Below are 11,582 nucleotides of genomic sequence, written 5' to 3'. Positions count from 1 at the left end.
GAACGCTGGGTTAAAGACTCCAGGACAGAGGTAGGGAACGCTGGGTTAAAGACTCCAGGACAGAGGGAGGGAACGCTGGGTTAAAGACTCCAGGACAGAGGGAGGGAACGCTGGGTTAAAGACTCCAGGACAGAGGTAGGGAACGCTGGGTTAAAGACTCCAGGACAGAGGTAGGGAACGATTGGTTAGACTCCAGGACAGAGGTAGGGAACGCTGGGTTAGAGACTCCAGGACAGAGGTAGGGAACGCTGGGTTAGAGACTCCAGGACAGAGGTAGGGAACGCTGGGTTAAAGACTCCAGGACAGAGGGAGGGAACGCTGGGTTAATGACTCCAGGACAGAGGGAGGGAACGCTGGGTTAAAGACTCCAGGACAGAGGGAGGGAACGCTGGGTTAAAGACTCCAGGACAGAGGTAGGGAAAGCTGGGTTAGAGACTCCAGGACAGAGGGAGGGAACGCTGGGTTAAAGACTCCAGGACAGAGGTAGGGAACGCTGGGTTAAAGACTCCAGGACAGAGGGAGGGAACGCTGGGTTAAAGACTCCAGGACAGAGGGAGGGAACGCTGGGTTAAAGACTCCAGGACAGAGGGAGGGAACGCTGGGTTAAAGACACCAGGACAGAGGTAGGGAACGCTGGGTTAAAGACTCCAGGACAGAGGGAGGGAACGCTGGGTTAAAGACTCCAGGACAGAGGTAGGGAACGCTGGGTTAAAGACTCCAGGACAGAGGTAGGGAACGCTGGGTTAAAGACTAGTTGGAGTTTGTCCTGATGGGGATGAACTCCTGTTCTGACAGAGAAGTAGTGTAGTAGTATAACTGAGTCCTTTAATACTCAAACACTGTTGAAACACAATACGCTTCCTCACTCCTGGGACGGATGACATTACTCTCTCTCTCTGTGTGTGTGTGTGTGTGTGTCTGTGTCTGTGTCTGTGTCTGTGTGTGTGTGTAGCTGGTGTGTAGCTGGGGTGTAGCTGTTGGCCTTAGAGGGGGTCAGGCGCCACAGTTTGGGTGTGACCGCTCCACCCTGTCATCACATTACGGTGTCCATGGTCCCCTCCCTAACCCCCTCCTCTCTCCTTCTACCCCCCTCCTCGCTCCGTCGCTTTCTACCCCTCTCTCTCTCACTCTTTCTCTCTCTCCCGCTCTCTCACTGCCAAAACAACCTCTACAACATTTTTTGCCTGAAGGGGCACTTGTGTGTACAAACTGTCATGGACTGTCAATATTACTCTCATTCTTTACATAGTTACTGGGCTGGGACATGGAAAGAGAGACAGAAATGGACGGAGGAAGAGAGAGAGATGGAGGGAGGAAGAGAGAGAGAGAGAGATGGATGCAGGAACAGAGAGAGAGAGAGAGATGGACGGGGGAAGAGAGAGAGATGGACGGGGGAAGAGAGAGAGATGGACGGGGGAAGAGAGAGAGATGGACGGGGGAAGAGAGAGAGATGGAGGCAGGAACAGAGAGATAGAGAGATGGAGGCAGGAACAGAGAGAGAGAGAGATGGAGGCAGGAACAGAGAGAGAGAGAGATGGAGGCAGGAACAGAGAGAGAGAGAGATGGAGGGAGGAAGAGAGAGAGAGAGAGATGGATGCAGGAACAGAGAGAGAGAGAGAGATGGACGGGGGAAGAGAGAGAGATGGACGGGGGAAGAGAGAGAGATGGAGGCAGGAACAGACAGATAGAGAGAGAGATAGAGGCAGGAACAGAGGGTTAGAGAGAGATGGAGGCAGGAACAGAGAGAGAAAGAGAGAGAGGCAGGAACAGAGAGAGAGAGAGATGGAGGCAGGAAACGAGAAGGAGGGAGATGGATGCATGAACAGAGAGTGAGATGGAGGGAGGAACAGAGAGATGCAGGGAGGAAGAGAGAGAAATAATGAACAAGGGTGTGGAGTTTGTAAAGGTCAGCTTTGGCTGGAGGAGATGTGACACACAGACACAGGTACATAATGTACACTACAGAGACTGCATTGAGTGTTCGTGTGGGGACCTGAGGGGCGAAGAGGACAGGGACAGGGCTAGGAGGGAGTGTTCGTGTGGGGACCTGAGGGGCGAAGAGGACAGGGGCAGGGCTAGAGGAGAGTGTTCGTGTGGGGACCTAAGGGGCGAAGAGGACAGGGGCAGTGTGTGTGTGTGTGTGTGTGTGTGTGTGTGTGTGTGTGTGTGTGTGTGTGTGTGTGTGTGTGTGTGTGTGTGTGTGTGTGTGTGTGTGTGTGTGTGTGTGTGTGTGTGTGTGTGTGTGTGTGTGTGTGTGTGTGGCGCCAAAGCTGTATTAAACTCAGTAGTATAATTAAACAATAAAAGATGAGAACCCCTGTATTAAACTCAGTAGTATAATTAAACAATAAAACATGAGAACCCCTTTATTAAACTCAGTAGTATAATTAAACAATAAAACATGAGAATCCCTATATTAAACTCAGTAGTATAATTAAACAACAAAACATGAGTACCCCTGTATTAAACTCAGTAGTATAATTAAACAATAAAACATGAGAACCCCTGTATTAAACTCAGTAGTATAATTACACAATAAAACATGAGAATCCCTTTATTAAACTCAGTAGTATAATTAAACAACAAAACATGAGTACCCCTGTATTAAACTCAGTAGTATAATTAAACAATAAAACATGAGAACCCCTGTATTAAACTCAGTAGTATAATTACACAATAAAACATGAGAATCCCTGGATTAAACTCAGTAGTATAATTAAACAATAAAACATGAGAATCCCTATATTAAACTCAGTAGTATAATTAAACAACAAAACATGAGTACCCCTGTATTAAACTCAGTAGTATAATTAAACAATAAAACATGAGAACCCCTGTATTAAACTCAGTAGTATAATTAAACAATAAAACATGAGAATCCCTATATTAAACTCAGTAGTATAATTACACAATAAAACATGAGAATCCCTGGATTAAACTCAGTAGTATAATTAAACAATAAAACATGAGAACCCCTGTACTAAACACAGTAGTATAATTAAACAATAAAACACGAGATTGTGAATCACACATGGCTAACGGGGAATACCTAGTCAGTTGCACAACTGAATACATTCAACCGAAATGTGGCTTTCGTATTTAACCATGAATCAGAGAGGTGCGGCGCAGTGCCATATACAATACCCAGTTGTATTATCAGACTGATATCTCCCTCTGGTAAAACAGTATCTAACCCAGACTGATATCTCCCTCTGTTAAAACAGTATCTAACCCAGACTGATATCTCCCTCTGTTAAAACAGTATCTAACCCAGACTGATATCTCCCTCTGTTAAAACAGTATCTAACCCAGACTGATATCTCCATCTGTTAAAACAGTATCTAACCCAGACTGATATCTCCCTCTGTTAAAACAGTATCTAACCCAGACTGATATCTCCCTCTGTTAAAACAGTATCTAACCCAGACTGATATCTCCCTCTGTTAAAACAGTATCTAACCCAGACTGATATCTCCCTCTGTTAAAACAGTATCTAACCCAGACTGATATCTCCCTCTGTTAAAACAGTATCTAACCCAGACTGATATCTCCCTCTATTAAAACAGTATCTAACCCAGACTGATATCTCCCTCTGTTAAAACAGTATCTAACCCAGACTGATATCTCCCTCTGTTAAAACAGTATCTAACCCAGACTGATATCTCCCTCTGTTAAAACAGTATCTAACCCAGACTGATATCTCCCTCTGTTTAAACAGTATCTAAGCCAGACTGATATCTCCCTCTGTTTAAACAGTATCTAACCCAGACTGATATCTCCCTCTGTTAAAACAGTATCTAACCCAGACTGATATCTCCCTCTGTTAGAACAGTATCTAACCCAGACTGATATCTCCCTCTGTTTAAACAGTATCTAACCCAGACTGATATCTCCCTCTGTTAAAACAGTATCTAACCCAGACTGATATCTCCCTCTGTTAAAACAGTATCTAACCCAGACTGATATCTCCCTCTGTTAAAACAGTATCTAACCCAGACTGATATCTCCCTCTTAACAGTATCTAACCCAGACTGATATCCCCCTCTGTTAGAACAGTATCTAACCTTGACTGATATCTCCCTCTGTTAAAACAGTATCTAACCCAGACTGATATCTCCCTCTGTTAAAACAGTATCTAACCCAGACTGATATCTCCCTCTGTTAAAACAGTATCTAACCCAGACTGATTTCTCTGTTTAAACAGTATCTAACCCAGACTGATTTCTCCCTCTGTTAAAACAGTATCTAACCCAGACTGATTTCTCTGTTTAAACAGTATCTAACCCAGACTGATATCTCCCTCTGTTAAAACAGTATCTAACCCAGACTGATATCTCCCTCTGTTAAAACAGTATCTAACCCAGACTGATATCTCCCTCTGTTAAAACAGTATCTAACCCAGACTGATTTCTCTGTTTAAACAGTATCTAACCCAGACTGATTTCTCCCTCTGTTAAAACAGTATCTAACCCAGACTGATTTCTCTGTTTAAACAGTATCTAACCCAGACTGATATCTCCCTCTGTTAAAACAGTATCTAACCCAGACTGATATCTCCCTCTGTTAAAACAGTATCTAACCCAGACTGATATCTCCCTCTGTTAAAACAGTATCTAACCCAGACTGATATCTCCCTCTGGTAAAACAGTATCTAACCCAGACTGATTTCTCCTTCTGTTAAAACAATATCTAACCCAGGCTGATATCTCCCTCTGTTAAAACAGTATCTAACCCAGACTGATATCTCCCTCTGTTAAAACAGTATCTAACCCAGACTGATATCTCCCTCTGTTAGAACAGTATCTAACCCAGACTGATATCCCCCTCTGTTAAAACAGTATCTAACCCAGACTGATATCTCCCTCTATTAAAACAGTATCTAACCCAGACTGATATCTCCCTCTGTTAAAACAGTATCTAACCCAGACTGATATCTCCCTCTGTTAAAACAGTATCTAACCCAGACTGATATCTCCCTCTGTTAGAACAGTATCTAACCCAGACTGATATCTCCCTCTGTTAAAACAGTATCTAACCCAGACTGATATCTCCCTCTGTTAAAACAGTATCTAACCCAGACTGATATCTCCCTCTGTTAAAACAGTATCTAACCCAGACTGATATCTCCCTCTGTTAAAACAGTATCTAACCCAGACTGATATCTCCCTCTGTTTAAACAGTATCTAACCCAGACTGATATCTCCCTCTGTTTAAACAGTATCTAACCCAGACTGATATCTCCCTCTGTTTAAACAGTATCTAACCCAGACTGATATCTCCCTCTGTTAAAACAGTATCTAACCCAGACTGATATCTCCCTCTGTTTAAACAGTGTCTAACCCAGACTGATATCTCCCTCTGGTAAAACAGTATCTAACCCAGACTGATATCTCCCTCTGTTAAAACAGTGTCTAACCCAGACTGATATCTCCCTCTGTTTAAACAGTATCTAACCCAGACTGATATCTCCCTCTGTTTAAACAGTGTCTAACCCAGACTGATATCTCCCTCTTAAAAGTATCTAACCTAGACTGATATCTCCCTCTGTTTAAACAGTATCTAACCCAGACTGATATCTCCCTCTGTTAAAACAGTATCTAACCCAGACTGATATCTCCCTCTGTTAAAACAGTATCTAACCCAGACTGATTTCTCCTTCTGTTAAAACAATATCTAACCCAGGCTGATATCTCCCTCTGTTAAAACAGTATCTAACCCAGACTGATATCTCCCTCTGTTTAAACAGTGTCTAACCCAGACTGATATCTCCCTCTGGTAAAACAGTATCTAACCCAGACTGATATCTCCCTCTGTTAAAACAGTGTCTAACCCAGACTGATATCTCCCTCTGTTTAAACAGTATCTAACCCAGACTGATATCTCCCTCTGTTAAAACAGTATCTAACCCAGACTGATATATCCCTCTGTTTAAACAGTATCTAACCCAGACTGATATCTCCCTCTGTTAAAACAGTATCTAGCCCAGACTGATATCTCCCTCTGTTAGAACAGTATCTAACCCAGACTGATATCTCCCTCTGTTAAAACAGTATCTAACCCAGACTGATATCTCCCTCTTAACAGTATCTAACCCAGACTGATATCTCCCTCTGTTAAAACAGTATCTAACCCAGACTGATATCTCCCTCTGTTTAAACAGTATCTAACCCAGACTGATATCTCCCTCTGTTAAAACAGTATCTAACCCAGACTGATATCTCCCTCTGTTAAAACAGTATCTAACCCAGACTGATATCTCCCTCTGTTAAAACTGTATCTAACCCAGACTGATTTCTCCCTCTGTTGAAACAGTATCTAACCCAGACTGATATCTCCCTCTGTTAAAACAGTATCTAACCCAGACTGATATCTCCCTCTGTTAAAACAGTATCTAACCCAGACTGATTTCTCTGGTAAACAAGGTTAGTTGTGTGACTAATGGATTGTGAATAACAGGGGTGTTCCCCGTTTCTCTGAAATATTCTCTCTAATAAACAAATTACCTCTGTGACGTGTGAGGGAAAGGTGTGTGTGTGTGTGTGTGTGTGTGTGTGTGTGTGTGTGTGTGTGTGTGTGTGTGTGTGTGTGTGTGTGTGTGTGTGTCATCTCTTAATTTATCCCTCTCATTATGGAATGTTGACATACATTTAAGTTGTATAAGAGTCACGCTTATGTAAAGAGTTCACACACACACACACACACACACACACACACACACACACACACACACACCTGTGTAATCTTCTCTGAATGCCGGTTCCTCCCCTACGGGTCGACGCCCTACTTTGCATATTGGCAGAAATGTGTGCTGTCATGTCAGGGAGTGTGTGTGTGTGTGTGTGTGTGTGTGTGTGTGTGTGTGTGTGTGTGTGTGTGTGTGTGTGTGTGTGTGTGTGTGTGTGTGTGCGCGCAGTGCTCTAACCTAAAGTTATATAAACTTTCTGGGTGTGTTTCACAAGCGAGACAAAGAGACACTTTGAGCTACCGTGTGGCACAGCGGTCTAATGCTCTGCATCTCAGTGCTAGAGGCGTTACTACAGACATCCTGGTTCGATTCCAGGCTGTATCACAGCGGTCTAAGGCTCTGCATCTCAGTGCTAGAGGCGTCACTACAGACCCTGGTTCAAATACAGGCTGTATCACAGCGGTCTGAGGCTCTGCATCTCAGTGCTAGAGGTGTCACTACAGACCCTGGTTCCATTCCAGGCTGTATCACAGCGGTCTAAGGCTGTGCATCTCGGGTGCTAGAGGCGTCACTACAGACCCTGGTTCGATTCCAGGCTGTATCACAGCATCTCATTGCTAGAGGCGTCACTACAGACCCTGGTTCCATTCCAGGCTGTACACAGTGGTCTAAGGCACTGCATCTCAGTGCTAGAGGCGTCACAACAAACACCCTGGTTCGATTCCAGGCTGTATCACAGCGGTCTAAGGCTCTGCATCTCAGTGCTAGAGGCGTTACTACAGACCCTGGTTCCATTCCAGGCTGTATCACAGCAGTCTGAGGCTCTGCATCTCAGGGCTAGAGGCGTCACTACAGACCCTGGTTCGAATCCAAGGCTGTATCACAGAGTTCTAAGGCTCTGCATCTCAGTGCTAGAGGCGTCACAACAAACACCCTGGTTCGATTCCAGGCTGTATCACAACGGTCTAAGGCTGTGCATCTCAGTGCTTGAGGCGTCACTACACACCCTGGTTCGATTCCAGGCTGTATCACAGCGGTCTAAGGCACTGCATCTCAGGTGCTTGAGGCGTCACTACAGACCCTGGTTCAAATACAGGCTGTATCACAGCGGTCTGAGGCTCTGCATTGCTAGAGGTGTCACTACACACCCTGGTTCCATTCCAGGCTGTATCACAACTGGGGCGTGATTGGGAGTCCCGTAGGGCGGCGCACAATTGACCCGGCGTCGTCCGGGTTTGGCCGGGGGGGGGGGCCGTCGGGGTTTGGCTTGCCTCGTTAAATAGATAAAATGTAAGATACTGTTAACAGTATTGGACCGGTATCATTACAGCTGTTAACAGTATTGGACCGGTATCACTACAGCTGTTAACAGTATTGGACCGGTATCACCACAGCTGTTAACAGTATTGGACCGGTATCACCACAGCTGTTAACAGTATTGGACCGGTATCACCACAGCTGTTAACAGTATTGGACCGGTATCATTACAGCTGTTAACAGTATTGGACCGGTATCACTACAGCTGTTAACAGTATTGGACCGGTATCACTACAGCTGTTAACAGTATTGGACCGGTATCACTACAGCTGTTAACAGTATTGGACCGGTATCACCACAGCTGTTAACAGTATTGGACCGGTATCATTACAGCTGTTAACAGTATTGGACCGGTATCACTACAGCTGTTAACAGTATTGGACCGGTATCACTACAGCTGTTAACAGTATTGGACCGGTATCACTAAAGCTGTTAACAGTATTGGACCGGTATCAGCACGGCTGTTATGATCCTGAGGTCACACATTGTTAGCAAGTCATCTCCACACATCACACACACACACCCCGCATACACACACACCTCGCACTCAGTTGTGTGTGCGTTTGGGCGGTGGTTCTCTGCGTTTGTCTCTAGCAGTCTGTTGGGAGTGGGCTTCCTCTCCAGAGTTCACAAATAACCTGCCGACGCCTCTGTCTGTCTGTTGTTTAATGGAGAATCTGTCTGTCTGTCTATCTGTCTGTCTGTCTGTCTGTTGTTTAACAGAGAATCTGTCCTGTCTGTCTGTCTATCTATTGTTTAACAGAGGATCTGTCCTGTCTGTCTATTGTTAAACAGAGAATCTGTCCTGTCTGTCTGTTTAACAGAGAATCTGTCCTGTCGGTCTGTTCAACAGAGAATCTGTCCTGTCCTGTCTGTCTTGTCTTGTCTGTCTGTCTGTCAACAAAACCGGGTCGCAGCTCTGTCGCACGCTATGTACATAGTCAATGGTAGGCTTCGAGGAGACTCCTATGGTAGGTACACCTATAGCTCATCTCTTGGCAGTAGTACTGTAGACTACTTTATCACTGACCTCAACCCAGAGTCCTATGGTAGGTTCACCTATAGCTCATCTCTAGGCAGTAGTACTGTAGACTACTTTATCACTGACCTCAACCCAGAGTCTCTCAGAGCGTTCAGTCAGCCCACTGACTCCCCTATCAGACCACACTCAGTCCACTGACTCCCCTATCAGACCACAGTCAGTCCACTGACTCCCCTATCAGCCCACTGACTCCCCTATCAGCCCACTGACTCCCCTATCAGACCACAGTCAGCCCACTGACTCCCCTATCAGCCCACTACTCCCCTATCAGACCAGTCAGCCCACTGACACCCCTATCAGCCCACTGACTCCCCTATCAGCCCACTGACTCCCCTATCAGCCCACTGACTCCCCTATCAGCCCACTGACACCCCTATCAGACCACAGTCAGTCCACGGACACCCCTATCAGACCACAGTCAGTCCACTGACACCCCTATCAGACCACAGTCAGTCCACGGACACCCCTATCAGACCACAGTCAGTCCACGGACACCCCTATCAGACCACAGTCAGTCCACTGACTCCCCTATCAGCCCACTGACTCCCCTATCAGTCCACTGACTCCCCTATCAGACCACAGTCAGCCCACTGACTCCCCTATCAGACCACAGTCAGCCCACTGACTCCCCTATCAGACCACAGTCAGTCCACTGACTCCCCTATCAGACCAGTCAGCCCACTGACACCCCTATCAGACCAGTCAGCCCACTGACTCCCCTATCAGACCACAGTCAGTCCACTGACTCCCCTATCAGACCAGTCAGCCCACTGACACCCCTATCAGTCCACTGACTCCCCTATCAGACCAGTCAGCCCACTGACTCCCCTATCAGTCCACTGACACCCCTATCAGACCACAGTCAGTCCACTGACTCCCCTATCAGACCAGTCAGCCCACTGACTCCCCTATCAGTCCACTGACTCCCCTATCAGACCAGTCAGCCCACTGACTCCCCTATCAGACCACTGACACCCCTATCAGACCACAGCAAAATCACAGTCTACTTGAACAGAGCAATACTCAACCGGCATAATATTAAGAGATGCTATAGCAGGAAGGAAGGCAGTGTAGAAACATACCATACTATTGGACAACAAAAAAATCCAATCCCTCCAAGACAACTTCCTGGACGAAAATGTTTCCCTGCAATAGTGACGGTGTAAACAGGAAGCAGGAAGCCCGAACGGTGTATTTAAACGATCAGCTAAAATATCAAATTAAAAAACACTCTAACAGAAAACGGAAGAAAACTAACAACAATAAGAAATGTTTTGATGAAGAATGCTAAAGAATGGAGAAACCTTTTCTAACCAAAAACATAGAGACCCAGAAAGCCCCTAAAGGTCGACTCCTTCACTGTGGTGAATCACTAAAACAATACAGAAATACACTTCGGGAAAAGAAGGAACAGCACGTCAGAAATCAGCTCAATGTAACTGAAGAATCCATAGACTCTAACCATTTCTGGGAATATTGGAAAACACTAAACAAACAACAACACGAAGAATTATCTATCCAAAATGGAGATGTATGGGTAAACCCCTTCTCTCTTTGTAATTTATTATTTATTTTAACCTTTATTTAATCTTTATTTAACTAGGCAAGTCAGTTAAGAACAAATTGTTATTTACAATGACGGTCTACCCCGGGCTAACCCTTAACCCGGACGACGATGGGCCAATCGTGCGCCGCCCTGCGGGACGCGGCCGGGTTGTGATACAAGCCTGGAATCGAACCAGGGTCTGTAGTGACGCCTCTAGCACTGAGATTGAGTGCCTTAGACCGCTGTGATGCAAGCCTGGAATCGAACCAGGGACTGTAGTGACGCCTCTAGCACTGAGATGAAGTGCCTTAGACCACAGAACAAATAGCTAAAACAGATACATGACCGTTTACAAATCTTAGAATCAGTTGTTAAACACTACCTGAACCCACTGGATTCTCCTAATACATTAAGGACTACCTGAACCCACTGGATTCTCCTATTACATTAAACACTACCAGAACCCACTGGATTCTCTTATTACATTAAACACTACCTGAACCCCCTGGATTCTCTTATTACATTAAACACTACCTGAACCCCCTGGATTCTCCTATTACATTAAACACTACCTGAACCCACTGGATTCTCCTATTACATTAAAGACTACCTGAACCCACTGGATTCTCCCCAATTATATTAAACACTACCTGAACCCACTGGATTCTCCTATTACATTGGATAAACTACAGGACAAAATACAAACCCTCCAACCCAAAAAGGCCTGTGGTGTTGATGATAAATTATAAAATATACAGACCATAAATTCCAATTGGCTATACTTAAACTCTTTAACATCGTCCTCGGCTCTGGCATCTTCCCCAATATTTTGAAACCAAGGATTGATCACCCCAATCCACAAAAGTGGAGACAAATTTGACCCGAAACGATTACAGTGGGAATCTGCGTCAACAGTAACCTAGGAAAAAATCCTCTACATTATCATTAACAGAAGACAAACAAACGTCCTGAACACAAATGCCAAATTGGGT

This window comes from Salvelinus fontinalis, unplaced genomic scaffold, assembly GCF_029448725.1.
Source record: "Salvelinus fontinalis isolate EN_2023a unplaced genomic scaffold, ASM2944872v1 scaffold_0207, whole genome shotgun sequence".
Taxonomy (NCBI): domain Eukaryota; kingdom Metazoa; phylum Chordata; class Actinopteri; order Salmoniformes; family Salmonidae; genus Salvelinus; species Salvelinus fontinalis.
The sequence above is the reverse complement of the archived record's forward strand: the minus strand, read 5'-3'. Positions refer to the sequence as shown.